The sequence below is a fragment of the Dermacentor variabilis genome, chromosome 9, assembly GCF_050947875.1.
Source record: "Dermacentor variabilis isolate Ectoservices chromosome 9, ASM5094787v1, whole genome shotgun sequence".
In the NCBI taxonomy this organism is placed as follows: Eukaryota; Metazoa; Arthropoda; class Arachnida; order Ixodida; family Ixodidae; genus Dermacentor; species Dermacentor variabilis.
Window position 1 is genome coordinate 93,859,628 of NC_134576.1, and position 15,659 is coordinate 93,875,286.

Here is a 15,659-nt window from a genome sequence, read left to right on the forward strand (position 1 = left end):
GTCAATGTCACAATCCGTGTCTGGGCCGGCAATTTGGTTTCTTACATTCAGTGTCTATTGCCCTTTGCGGCGTATGGTCTAGCCGGCAATAGCACTGGCGTTTGGTTTTCGCCGGAAACGTATATTCATGAGGCGCCAAGGCGCGTAGCAGTCGGGTGAACGTCTTGATTATCTCCACGGCTTCCTCACGCTCGTCTACCCTACGAAGTCCTCATTATCTCCGCATCGTCTCGATCACCCGCGGCATCTGCATTACGCTAGAACGTGCAAACGGGACAGCGCGAATCATCACTCACGACGCCTAAGTAGGTTCGACCGGCAGCTCGCCCGCGATTTCCTTGACCAAGCTGGAATCGCTTAACCTTCCAGCCATTCGCCGAATCCGGAATGTGGCTCGGCTTGGCCGAAATCGATAGTGAGTGACGCAAGGAGTTGTGCGCGTTGGGGGATGCAGCAACGGCTGCCGCTGTACGTTCGAGCCGTTCACCGACGTATATACATATATGCCCTTGCCAATAAATGTGATTATCTTTTACCTTGGACGTTGCTGAGTTCGGACGCATTATTTCATAAGCCCAGGAATTCTTTCCATCGCGTGTCGGTCGTTGGGCGGAAGGCTGACAGTGATCGCGAGGGACAGCTCAGTTCAGGATATAGCGTCCTATTTACAGTGAATACCAGGGACTAAATTTGCTAAGCTTTTGGTTCATAAGCGCTGTTTGACATTGGCCAACCGTCTTGACTAATGTTCAACATCACGATTGCTCAAATTTCTCCTTACGAACGATTCTAGCGTAATTGAGATTTTTGTGGATGCGGACCCAAGTTTTCCATTTTCTAAGTGGCCATTAAGCGTTAGGCTGCGCTTTTCAATGTTTTCAGACTACTGCATTGCAAAAAATCTCGGACGTTCACATGCCTCATTCTAGCGACTCTTATGCGACAGCAGCATCAGATCCTATTATTTGCATCTTCTTGCATCCAAATACATTTTTTCTCTTCGTGACCGAATAATATACAAACAACGTCATGGTCATGGTGGGCGATCGCATGGCATGTGGCCATAACGTCTGACAAAATGTTTGACCATATGGTCATATAGCATGGGACGATGTGGCCGTGTGTTACCAGGGTGACCACTTGTGTGCGACCACATGTGTGGTGACCTGTATGTGACCATATGGTCGCATATGATGATAACTTGCACATGACCTTGAAGTCAAGATCTGCTCATAATGCTCATGATCTGCTGTTACCTGCTCCTGCACTTGCTGCGGGATAAACGTCTACTACGTCGCATATATAGTAATACGAAATTCACCAGCACAATGACTATGACAACTATGGGGGCACGACGCTCTTTTCGGCACAAACTCATGCTTCTTCATGTACCAGGTGCTGCTCGGATTCTTCGCTGTCGTGGCGAACGCCGACTTCGCGGTGGAACATGGCTTCACCAAACCTTGGCCAGATGCTGCTACAACGGATCTGCAATCATCTGCTCATGTCTTACGCGGTCCGCAAGATTATTTGCTGGAAATCGTGTACGATCTCCGACGCACCGAAGTGGAATCTGCGCATCGGGGAACCTTTCCGGTTCCGCTGCGCGCTGGCCATATAAAGGACCAGCCAAGCCTAGAGCGACTGGGGCACGACGCTCTTTTCGGCACAAACTCACGCTTCTTCATGTACCAGGTCAGTTACCTAAATGGAAGTGTTATCGCTCTAGCAACGTTATGCGTTTAAGAGTGTCGTGCCCCATTAGCATGCGACAAATGATTGAGTGTCTTCAACATGCCAGCCTGTGCTTCGTTGATGCTCTACTATTCTCTCTCTACGACGGCTGCCTGACGCTTCCCCAACTCTTACTGCTCCTATCAGGGGATGTAGAACTAAATCCAGGGTCCATGAATGCAGTTGAACGTGACCAAATGACAAACATTGAAAGGATTCCCTTAGAAATGAAAACAGGCCAGGAAACTGTGCTTGCGAAGTTAACGGAAATTACAACAAGACAATGTGAATTAGAATCCAAAATTACGGGCTTAATAGAGAAGACAAACAATGTAGAAAGTCGTATTGCTCGGGTGGAAAAAATGGAAGATAAATTTATGGCTAAACTAGACGACTTGGAAAATAGAAGCCGTAGACAGAATCTGGTCTTTTTCGGGTTGCCTGACAGGGAGCATAACGAGACGTGGGAGGCGTCTGAAAAACTAATAAGTGGAATATGCAAAGATGTGATGAAACTTGATGATATTTCGGTTGAACGGGCTCATCGCGTAGGCGTTTTCAGAGAAGGCAAAAACCGGCCCATAGTAGCATGCTTTTCAAGGTGGAAGGCTAGAGAAAATGTCTTTAAAAACGCTTACAGACTAAAAGGCACTTCGTACAGCATCTCTGAAGATTTCAGCCGAGCCGTACAAGAAAAAAGACGTCAGCTTTGGAATTATGCTAAAGAAAAAAGAGAGAACAAAGAAAATCGTGTTCGCTTGAGTTATGATAAATTGATCATCAATGGGCAAACGTTTGTCTGGGATAGCGATATGCGGATGCCAGTTCCACTTCAGGCGCATGCGTGACTGGACAGAGGCAAATGACGCATTCCGAATTCCGCTCCTCCGAAAGATAACTCAGCACGTTGCTCGCAGCCTGAACGGCTCTCTGTCCTGCTTGTAATTTGTCGCAGCATAAAGAACAAAGTCGATAACTTCATGTCTTTAGTAGCCACTGTTAAACCTCAGATTGTGATGGGCACTGAATCATGGTTAGACAAGGATATACCTGATGTAGAAATCTTTCCGCCTGGTTTTACTGTCTATTGGAAAGATAGGCATGGACATGGCGGGGGAGTATTCCTTTTGATATCAAATGCATTGTCAAGTACACAAATTTTATTTGAAAACGATTCTGAGTCTGTCTGGTGCCTTGTGAAATTGCCTAACGGAAACAATGTAGTCTACGGGACGTTCTACCGCCCACCCGGCAGCAGCGACTCATTCGGATTGCTGTCTGAGATGCTATCTCTCCTGCCTAATAGCGTATTTCTAGGTGGGGATTTCAATTTGCCAGACTTCAACTGGAATGCCGGATGTGTGGCTGGCAATAGGTCCCGTATTTACACAGAGTTCGAAGAACTGCTCGGATTAAATGGATTGCAGCAGTACGTACTGGAACCTACGCGAGAAAATGCAATTCTAGACTTAGTACTTTGCAATGAGCCGAACATAATATCAAAAGTTACTGTTTGCCCAGGTATTAGTGACCACAGGGCAGTTGTCATAGAACTTAACATACAGTGAGTACGGATGGCGCAAATTCCGCAAAGAAAAGTGTACAGCTACGACAGAGGAGACTATGCTGCTACCAGGACCGAACTTGAAAATTTCTTTCCTACTTTCCAATATATGTCAAACGCATGCTGTCCGTTAACTTTGTGGTCAGCATTTCGGGACAAAATACTTGAACTAGTCGAAAGTCATGTTCCATGCAGGTACCTGCGGCAACGAAAAAAACAAGAACCTTGGTTTAACGTAGAAATACGTAAACTTATAAGGAAAGCAAGACAAACGTATAAAACATTTTCTGCCGACACCAGTCTGGCAAATCAGAAACGCTTGCAAGAGATAAATAAGCTATTGAAAGCAACGATTAAAGCTGCCAAAGATACCTTCTTTGTTAAATTAAACAAAGACTTGAGAGAAAACCCAAAATCTTTTTGGAAATATGTAAAACAAAATCGAAAAGAAGACATATCGATACCATCTTTAACTGTTGACGGCAAAACCGTGACGTCGGACTATCAGAGGGCGGAATGCTTCAACAAGTACTTCCAATCTGTGTTTTCGCTATTACCTGCTGGGGAGACTTCGCTTTTGAACAACGCCAATCAAGGCGATATGATGCCAGACATTGAATTTGATGTTAGTGGCGTCGACTCTTTATTACGGCATTTAGATGACACAAAAGCAATTGGACCTGATGGAATATCCCCAGTAGTCCTTAAAGAGTGTCATGGCATCATTTCTCCGTATTTAACGATCATTTATAAGCTTTCCCTTGAAACAGGCCTCGTTCCCCAAGATTGGAAAACGGCAAGCGTGACACCCGTTTTTAAATCGGGCGATATAAAACTCAGAGAAAACTACAGGCCGATTTCACTAACGTCAATATGTTGCAAAATATTCGAACACATTTTATATAGTGACATATCTGCATTACTTGACTCAAACGCTTTTTCTTACACCTTCCCAGCACGGATTCCGAAAAGGTTATTCCTGCAACACACAACTAATAGAATTCCAGCACTTCTTATCTAAAACCATTGATAACAATAGCCAGGTAGACGCGGTTTTTATTGATTTTCAAAAAGCTTTCGATATTGTGTCCCATAAGCTCCTAGATGTAAAGCTCGCTGCATTAAATATAAACGAAAACGTTCAAAATTGGATACGAAACTACCTAAACGGAAGAACCCAGTCTGTTGTCCTAAACAACGTTGCATCTTCACCAATAACTGTTTCTTCGGGCGTTCCTCAGGGAAGCGTACTGGGGCCCTTGCTATTTTTAATCTACATAAATAACATTGTCGAACTAATTACATCACCCATAAAACTATTTGCTGATGACTGCGTTATTTACAGAGAAATTACCACTGAAGATGACATAGATACATTGCAAACAGATTTAGATAAGGTAGCGATCTGGTGTAAAAAATGGAACATGAATTTAAATATAAAAAAGTGCAGTAGCGTAAGTTTTTCCAGAAAATTATCCGAATTTCAGCACCGATATAACATCAATGCCACGCTTACCGACATACAGACGGAATATAAGTATTTAGGAGTCTATTTTACCGAATCACTCACTTGGCATAAACAGATTGACACTCATAGCAAATGCTAGCAGGATGTTACATTTTATTCGCAGAAATTTTAAACAGGCAACACGCGAAGTTAAAGAAACTTTATACTTCTTACATGTTAGAACAATACTAGATTATGCTTGTGTAATATGGGATCCCTATCAAGATTACCTCATTAATAGACTGGAAGAACTACAGAACCAAGCAGCAAGGTTTGTTTGCAATAATTACAGCCCGTACTCTAGCGTTTCCGAAATGAAGGCCACTTTAGGATGGGATCTACTACATATGCGTAGGCAGAAGTTTAAGGCTTAAACTATTGCACCGAATATATAATAATCAGACAGGTATTAATCGCTATAACTATCTCCTGGAACCAGATTATATATCGACTCGCTGTGATAACAACAAAAAGATCTCAGCCTATAACTGCAGAACAAACACTTTCTACTACTCTTTTTTTCCCCAAAACAATTAGACAATGGAACAGTTTATCAAATAATATAGTAAATGTGTCAAATAACGAACTATTCTATTCAATGCTGTGACGGCGCTCTTGTAAAACAAATGTATGTGTTATATATCTTGGAACCCGCTTGTTTCACGTTACTTGTATGCCTTTCTCTAACAGCTATTGTAGTGATTCTGTTTGTCAGTATATCTGTCCGAAAGCTTCTCTGTATTACTGGTTATATTTTGTCCCCCCCTACGTAATGCCTTTATGGCGATGTAGGTACTCTGTAAATAAACAAATAAATACAGTGCGATGCACTAAATGGGGGTTGAGGACATTGTTAACTCTAGGGCGCCCACCACACAAGCAGCGCCGCCACTGCTGCTTCTGGACTTGTTCCGGCGAGGACTTTTCCTACGAGGAATTGCGATATATTCAGTGTCATCGCATTAAAAGCAAACATTTCTTTCTTCACATCTGAGTGCCACACGGGTAGATATGCACTAAATTTTGCACAGCTCTGGACAACCCGCCATCAAAGGCAAAATTGCCTGTCCTTCTTTTTTTTTCTTTTTTTTTTTTGGGGGGGGGGTTCCTTTTCTCTTGAATCTTTTGCTTGCTTGCCGGTAAACGGCACATCCGGACGTCTCGCCAGCAAATCGTAAATGACCCGCCGGGCCGCCGGTTTCGGTTGTCATTAGCGCTGCGTAAACACGCGCGCAACTGAATGTCTGATGCACATCTACTGGAGCCCACTCGGACATCGAGGAAAGAATGAATAAAAAAGAAACAAAACGAGATTTTCCGGCGTGCCGCGCTTTGCACAGTCCGGAGGTGCGCGCAACCTCTGTTCGCCTGTTTACGTGCGTGTATCTTTCGCGCGCGTTTGCGAGCGAGCGCGAGTTCGTGATCTCTCGCATAAACGAGAAAACTGGCCCAAGAAGAATGAAAGTGCGACGCGCTACTCTTACTTTCGATCAAAACGAAATGCGCCAGGAAGGAATAGGAACGAAAAAGAAACGCCGTCCAGTGTGACTGACCGAAGCGGAGGGATCGTTGCGCGTGACGAATGGATATGCCCCCTTCCGGCAGAAATTGCGACGCGGGAGCGTGGAATGTTCAACGCGACTTAAGTGCCAAAACACGTTTTCACTTGTGCCCGTGACACAGCTGGACGTAGTGCGAGAGACCAGACGCTCAGTGGCGTCTAAGGTCCTAACCTCTACCCCGCTGCTCGGCTGCGTGGGCGAGTTGATGTGGCCAGAAATCTGGTAAGCGAACGCAGGGCGAGTCACAGATGTAACAGGCGGCCAAGCAGTCGGTGTTACTCGAGTAAACAGTCATTTCACGTGGCGTAATGAACTGGGCTGGTTGGTACATTACGGAGCTCGAAGGTGACTCGAGGTCACTTGGCTCTACAGTCTCCCGCCAATGAGGTTGCCAGGTTTGATTATAGTGCGCGCCAAAGCGAGTGCGTTTTGAAGCTATTAAGCTCTGTAGTTTCCTGCCACATGGCTCCTTTTTTACTACTTCAATTATCAGTATCAAGTGACACTGCGGTGTACTTTAAAGAAAAGGCTCTTCTTTCACTCAGATGTATTACCTTACAGTATGCAGTATAATAGACATTGCAGTATATGCAGTAGATCACATAGTTGCCATATACCTTGATAAAACATATAACAGTACTTCCAAGGGCTTGCTCTTTCAATATTTGTGCGGAAGCTTACGAATAATACGTCCACACGGCCATGTGCTCTCGCAAAAGCCGTGACTCTCGCCAACCATACCCGTGGGACTACTTGGCTATCATTCACTCGCCATCGTAGAACACTTCTAAACCCACGGGAGTCTGTGCACTACAAACCCAGATTCCTGAATGCGCCCGGGACAACGCTGGAGAACGGGGACAACGGCAGCTCGTCCACCGCACGAATCGTGCGAAGGTTGTCACGACTGGAGCGCCTTCCCGCTGCCAGAGACGTCGTCGCGAACGCGGCCGATCGAGGAACAACGTCACCCCCAGATTGAGCTACTGCGCTGGCCATATAGTCGTGACGACGCTCTCGACGCCGTCTTCGCGTCGTCGTTACCGTCAACATTGACGCCGATGTCCTACCAACGCTATTGTCAGCGCTACGATTTACCCGACTCGGCTTCTCCACGTTGTAGATTACACCGTGTCTGCCGCATCGCCTGAATTGAAGGGTCGTGGGGACCACTGCCTTACCATTCTTGTTTTATTTTCGGAGCGAATGCCTTTCTTTAGCTACCGTACGTGGTTGGGCTCTGGCCGCGTATGTTGGCGAGAGGAAGCGCTTGAGCTCTCCAACCGATTTGCGCTTGGACAGCGGCCATTACCAAACGTCAAAACGCTATCTGACATGCACGGGCTGTCGCGCGAGACCCTCGTGGCGTTTGAATGTTTATACACTGTAGATACTGTGCTCGGTGGTGCCGTTGTATCGCATTTTGCTCGTTGCTGCCTGGATTGACGATTGCAGGGCACGTTTGTCGCCGAAGCATAGCGGCGTGTTTCTCGTGGAGCTGCGTCCCTTTCTTCCTGCCGGCTCGCCACAGGTTCGCATTGCGTCGGTTCTGCGTGATCTTAAAGCGAGTGGTCGGAGCATTACACGAACTATAAAAGGAAAGGTGTAAACCGTGTTTTCTTTTTGTTATTGGGCGCTAAGCGTGGCTTTTATTTGAGTTGACCTGCAGCGTCCCTGAGCGTCTCCGATCTTTTCATGCTGGTGCCACGTCGGCAAACTGCAAGAGTCAGCTTGCCTTGATGTCCATTATCAACTGCATCACAGGATTATCTCAGTCAGTTTTAGGTGCAAACCTATTTCAGGGACTTATCCGTGTTCTGCGTCAGCCAGCTAGCTTATACCTGAAAATTTGTCGACCCTCCACCTAGTACTACTTAGTTCAGTGCTTGAGCGCGTTATCTTCCGAGTTTTCATCTTATTTTGTTTCTCGAGTTTCATCGTCCGTGTATAACATTATTTAGCCTTGTAGAATCACTAGGCTTTGGCCTTATTTTATTTGTTAGCGCTCTAGCTAAGCATTTGGCTACGACTCCGACAAGTGTTTATGTACTTGTCTTTAGAATGTGGAAATACATATTTCAATTTCCAATCTCCTACCACGCTCGACATCGTGGTCCTGCCCTTGGCATACGTTTTTATTTTGTTTGATTTTATTCAGCGGATGTGTCACAAGGCATATGCAGCAAGAAATCCCGGGTTCCCGGACGGCGTTTTTACAATTGCTAGTAGGTGCTTTTGACCGCGCTCGACATTTCGGCGCAAGCGCGAGTAAACGCGGGTGCGAGAGAGAATATCTGGGAGCGTTTGCTCCTTGAATATGTGAGTCTGCCTATGCACAACGGAGGAGCTTTCACGTGTTGGTTGCGTTTGTCCCCTAGCCATGCCGGCATTGCGGAGTGCGGTCCACAGTTTGCGGTCCGCCGCTGGCTGCCCGCGCGGTGTGGCAGTGGGCACGGACGCTCCATTTGGTGATCGCTGTGTCTGAAGCGGCAAGGTTCTGATTGGTGTTGTATAAGTCGCGGGTCGCTTTTTTGGTCGCGACGATAGATTGGATTTTTTACCAGCATTGCTCCAGGACGGCACATGTAACCGGCAAACGGAGGCCTCAGGAGAGCACCTAAAGTTATGTTAAAGCAGGCGGCGCAGGATCTCCAGGGCACTCAAGCGGTAGCGGGGGGATCAAAGCTAGAAGCAGGGCGGTTCGTGGGTTGGGGCCGCGGAGGCCGAAGCGTGCCAGGGGGTGTACGCATAAAAAATTGCCTATCCGCGCGATACCGGACAGCCGATCTCATACTCCCCTGGCACGCGCAGGCCTCTGCGGGCCCCAACCCGCGGACCAGTCCGGGTTCTAGTTTTGATTTCCCCGTTGCCGCTTTGGTGTCCTGGAGGCGCCGCCAATAATGCGAAATAATGACACGTTGTTTTAAGTTGTAAAAACACGATTGAATAAATATAATTGCGTCGAGCTGCCAACTTGCGATGCTAAGTTCGGCACTACCGCACCCCGCGACTTCTGTCGGCACGCCTAGGGACAAGCGCATACAAGAAACTCCTCCGTAGTGTCTAAGCAGAGCCGTATGTGCAAGGAGCAGAAGTCCCCACATTTCCTCTCTCGCACCAGCTCTTACTCGCGCATGCGCACAAACGTCCGTCATCTCCGCTAGTTCCATTCACCACTGTCATAATAATAATAATAATAATAATAATAATAATAATAATAATAATAATAATAATAATAATAATAATAATATTAATATTAATAATAATCATCAGCCTAGTTACGCCCACTGTAGCGAAAAGGTCTCTCCCATACTTCTCCAACTACCCCGGTCATGTACTAATTGTGGCCATGCTGTCCCTGGAAACTTCTTAATCTCATCCGCCCACATAACTTTCTGCCGCCCCCTGCTACGCTTCCCTTCCCTTGGAATCCAGTCCGTAACCCTTAACGACCATAGGTTATCTTCCCTCCTCATTACATGTCCTGCCTATGGCCATTTCTTTTTCTTGATTTCAACTAAGATGTCATTAACTCGCATTCGTTTCCTCACCCAATCTGCTCTTTTCCTATCCCTTAACGTTACACCCACCATTCTTCTTTCCATAGCTCGTTGCGTCGTCCTCAATTTAAGTAGAACCCTTTTCGTAAGCCTCCAGGTTTCTCCCCGTACGTGAGTAGTAAGACACAGCTGTTATAAACTTTTCTCTTGAGAGATAATGGAAACCTGCTGTTCATGATCTGAGAATGCCTGCCAAACGCACCCCAGCCCATTCTTATTCTTCTGATTATTTCAGTCTCATGATCCGGATCTGCGGTCACTACCTGTCCTAAGTAGATGTATTCCCTTACCACTTCCAGTGCCTCACTACCTATCGTAAACTGCTGTTATCTTCCGAGACTGTTAAACATTAATTTACTTTTCTGTAGAATAATTTTAGACCCACCCTTCGGCTTTGCCTCTCCAGGTCAGCGAGCATTCATTGCAATTGTTCCCCTGAGTTACTAAGCAAAGCAATATCATCAGCGAATCGCAAGTTACTAAGGTATTCTCCCGCTAAGGTACGCTTACTAAGGTACGCCGCGTCACCAAGGTACGCCCCGCTGTACCTACTAGCAATTGGAAATACGCTCCCGGGCGCAGCCGCGGTGGAGGATCAATGACTGCACTAGCCGCACGAGCCGGCCACTTAGTACATCCAAGGTTTTCGGTGGCAGAACCACAAGCTTAGGTGGTAGTATGTGTAAGAAATACCACATCGCGAAGCCTGCGCAGAGAAACCTCCTCCTCTCAGATGCGTGTTCGCGGAACAAAGCAAGGGGCAGACGGAGGTATATGCTGTGGGCCCAGAGAAATCCTAAAGATGGAAAGAATAACGGATAAACAGAGCAAACATACGCTAAAGATGAGTGCACGGGGTAAGCAATAGTACCAGAGTAGATAGGCTACTCGAATGTCGACACTTCAGTAGCGCCTTGACCGACTTTTCGTGTGAAGACCGCAAATCAAGGTGGCCCAGCTGCTTCGAACGCCGCCGGTCATCGAGAGAGGCCAACATGGTCGCGATCGACCGCTTGTGTGAACTCTGGTGAGGACAGCGGCAGAGACTGTGTTCGATAGATTTCTCGCTGTCGCAGTCATCGCAAGTAGCGCTGCCGTCCATTCCGGTGCTGTAAGCAAATGAGTCTACAAAAGCTACGCCAAGCCACATTAGGGTACTGCTGGCTCAGTTAGGGATAGCCCATAAAAATTGTAACAGCGCAAACACATGCAACCACAAAGTAACAAGGACAAGACGCAAGCGCTTGTGTCTCGTCCTTGTTACTTTGTGGTTGCATGTGTTTGCGCTGTTACAATTTTTACGTCAACAATGCACAAACTTGCCCAGAAAGAAGTGTTAAAAAGATTTTATTGAAGGGATAGCCCAGATGGAAGACGGGCTCGAAGAGACGGGTCAGGGTAGTGCAGACGTGTGTGCTGGAAACTTGGTGTATTTCATAATCACTCTGTGGCATGTTTTGCTTGCACTCCAAATTTCGCTGCTCCATCCGTCTCTGGCAACAGGATGGACTCGTGCACGCCCTCTTCACGAGTAGAGACTGAGCTGCTTCACCGGCATGTTCGTTGCTCATTATGGTACAGTGGCTTAGAGGTCACTGAAGCGTCACGTCACACCCTTGCTTGGCAAGCTGATGAAGGAGCTATCGTGTTTGTAACAAAACTTATTCGTGTGGTCAACAGCGTTAGGCGGACGGCAAACAATCTAGAGCTGATTTCTAATCACTGAAGGCGCTCCATTTTTGAGGTCGTTCGTTATGAAGTGCTTACAAATTGCTACAAGCAGTAGCGATTTGTTCCGCAGCTGCCGATGTACGACATTTGAACGTGCGTATATATATATATGTAAGTACCATCGGAAAATAAACTTTAGGACTTGGGGGAGAGTTTAGAAATCAGAAGCGGGAGAGGCCGGTGGTGTCTCAGATAAAGATGGTGACTGAGCCATTTGACCGGCCAAGTTATTAAATGGATTCTGACTATGAACCGGAATCTAATGTACTGTAGCTCTTATGTGTCACATGCTGAGCCCACACCAGGGTTGAAGCAGGGGAGACCTGTTGCAGTCCTTGCGCGAATTCCGATGTCGGCTTCGGGACTGTTATATAAGCGTTGATTTGCCGAAAACGAGCTAAACGTATACTTTAAGCCAGCATTAGGCTGAGATTTTTTTCGACGAATACATTAGAAATATTGCAGTCTTTCGATTGGATCCTTCCATGCTAGATGAGAAATAGTTGTGCCACCTTATGCAAGGTGTGACAGAGTATTTGCTTGCTCGTCTGGTGCTAAGTTCACCAAAGGCCATCACTTGGCTCCTTGCTGAAGGCGTCATAATGGAGATAGTGTTTGTCAGTAGTGCGCCTTATGCGACCCGAAAGCTGCCGACCTGTTTGTAGGCTTTTGAATACCATCACTAACTGCATTCGCGAGTAGTCCGCAAGGAGTCACAGATGGTCTACGGAGTGCCCTCTCTTGACATTACTTGGTTCTATCGCTGATCTCATCTATGATAAGGTAGGGAGAGCTTAATACGACCCCATTGCCCATTGAAGTAACACCGCTGCCTTAGTGCGCACCCATTCAGCGAAGAGGAGAGTTGTACTTTTGTCCTGTGATCTTCGTACAATATACTATTTCAGTACGTTGTTGTAATCGCACCGCTGGCGCGAGTTGTTGGGAACTCGGCGCTGACGCCCGTTGTTGCACCTGGGTCGCAAGACCCAAGGGTAGCGTTGGCCTGGCGGCCTGGGGTACAACTGGAAGCATCCGAAGGTCCCGGCAAAGCATGAGTCGACTGGTAACAACAAAACAACTTGTTTATTCTAACATCGCAAAGAGTTGGCGGTCAGGTCGACCGAAGTAGACAGACGGGAGTGCACTTTACTCAACAGAAGAAATCGGAGCCCCCTTTTGGCGTCCGGGGGCAGCTGCTTTTATACTCTCGCAGTTGAGGGCAAGAAGGAACCCCTCTATAGACGAGCACGTGACGGTGCCGCTCGGGAACAATGGGATAAGGTGGCGCAGCGTCGTGTCGGCGCCACTCGGACCCCCCTTGCTTCACAGTTGTTGGGAGCTCCTCTCCCCGGCTGCCGCGCTTCGACAAGCGTGGGCACAATGGGAAGAGAAGGAGGAGCAGCCGTCGTGTCGGCGCCGCTCGGACCCCCTTGCTTCACAGTTGTTGGGAGCTCCTTTCCCCGGCTGCCGCGCTTCGACAAGCGTGGGCACAATGGGAAGAGAAGGAGGAGCAGCCGTCGTGTCGGCGCCGCTCGGACCCCCTTGCTTCACAGTTGTTGGGAGCTCCTCTCCCCGGCTGCCGCGCTTCGACAAGCGTGGGCACCAATATGCACATACACTCACACACGCACATGAAGACACGTGGCATTGGAACATGCCTGGACGCGCTTGGCAGGGAGGCGTAGCGGCGGCGCCGAACGGGCCAAAATGTCTGCCGCTTTGAACGAAGCCCTGGCGTCAGTTGTATCCTCGCCGGCTTTACCGCGCGTCGTAGGCGAAACGTAACAACGTGAACAAGGCAGAACTTCTCTTAAGCTCTTTCATTCAGGGGATTCACTGAAGTCAATTTTTTGCGCTTTCCAAGCTTACTCTATAGCCTCTATCTCGAAGCATGCAATTCAATCATTGGTTGTTGGCCCTCTGCGTTTTCACATTGTGTTTTTCTTACAAGAATTTAACCCGTTATTCTGTATTTCTATAGGAACGGGCTACAGGTTTAAACATAGCAAGGAGGAAGGAAGGAAAAAGTGGAAAAGGAAAGGAAGGAAGGTTAATCAGTTTAGCTTAACCAGTTTGCTACCCTACACATGGGAGCGGAATGGGGGGATGAAAGATGGGGAGGAGAGGGAGATAGAGAGAGCACATAACAAGCACACACATCGTCAGTTACAGTCTGTCCCTCTTGCGCGGTATGTGATATCACTGTCACAGCCGCTTGTCCAAGTCTGTCTCTTTCAAAAACCGAAGTAGTCCCTTCGTCGCCTTCAGCTGCGACGTCTTTTGTCGGCGATATGGGAAAATAGTTGCAACTGACAGTGGCCAATTGTCAAGGTGCGCTAGAACGGACGCCAGGGACTGTCTCTGTACATTATATTCAGTACAGTCGCACAGAATGTGTTCTAGCGTCTCCTCGCAAAGACAGGCATTGCAGAGAGCATTGTCGGCCATTCCAATGCGAAATGAGTAAGATTTCGTGAAGGCCACCCCTAGCCATAAGTGATAAAGCAGAGTGGCCTCTCTTCGGCGGAATCCAGTTGGCATACAGAGATGCATCAAAGAGGGTGGGTCGTATTGACGATTGCTCCGGTTGGTCTGGCTGCTTGGTGTTCACCATCGAGAGAGCGTCATCTCCTATGCAAGCACTCGAAGTCTGCTGGCTGCGTCGGACCATGAAAATGGTATGGCTTCTTCGTGTGTGTCTTCAAGAGCTGCCCGAGCGGCATTTTCGGCGTCTTCGTTTCCTATGAAGCCGCAGTGACTCAGCAGCCACTGAAACGTCACGTGGTGTCCTTACTCATGTGATGTATGGAGTAGGCATCTAATATCAAAACGAGTTGTTCGCATGGCCCGCGACGTAGAGCTGACAGCACAGATTGTAGGGCTGCCTTTGAGTCACTGAAGATTGACCATTGTCGAAGTGGTTCCCGATTGACGAGACAAGGTGCAGCGCGAAGAGCAGCTAGTTCCGCAGATGTCGATGTCGTTTAGCGGTCAGTCCTAAAACTGATGGTAATAGCTCTTGCTGGGACAACCACATCACCGGACGAACACTGGATCTTTGTGGAACCATCAGTATGAGTATGTACACTGTGCGCATACCTCTCGTGGAGAAGAAGCAGAGACAGTTGTTTCAGCACAGGCGACGACAGCTCAGACTTTTCCCCGATTGAATGTCTAATGTGCGTTCTCAGGGCTTCCACAGTAATGTGAGTTTGCATTGAATGGTGCCGAGCAATCGCAATAGTTGCCTCTGTTGACGTGCATCTGGGCAACCATGGAAAACTCTGAGTGCTTGAGATTGTGCTTCCTGCAGAACACGAATGTTTGTCTTGCAGGTGTTGTTCAGTACAGGTAGACTATATCTTAAGAAAGCGAGAAAGAGAGCTCTGTAGAGTTTCAGCATTGCGTCTACTGACATCCCCCACGTCTTTCCGGTCAAGTATTTAAACAACTGGGAAGTTGCTGTCAGGCGCCGATATTTCTCTTCGCCTTACTCCGGACGGGTATGAAGCCGTTGTCGGATTACTCGTCTTCCGACATTGAGTACAGCTCAATGTCTTTGGTGTCACTAGTGGAGCCAACTCGCTTCCTTGCGGTTGACGGCCGTGATGACTTCTGGCCAGCCGGGCCTCTGCCATGCTCCGCGTCCATGGCCGCAAGACGGGGAGGCGAGGCACCTCCAAAGGCGAAGATTTCACTAAAAATTCACAGAGCACAGAAACAAGTGTTCTGTCAACAAGACACTTCGTCGTCGTATTCATTATATTATCCGAGTTCATAGAATCAAGATAATCATTCGAAAGGGCAGCCATTCTTACTTCCGCTGCTCGCTCAGCGGAAACTTCGACTTAAACATCCCCTACCCTGAAAGAGCACGGCGTTCGAGAATGCGAAACTGAGCCCGTATTCCCAAGCACTCTTATGCTATAACTATTCGTAAGAGTAAATTTCAGCCAACCCTGACACTGCAGATATCACTAGCGAAGGCAGCCAGCCAA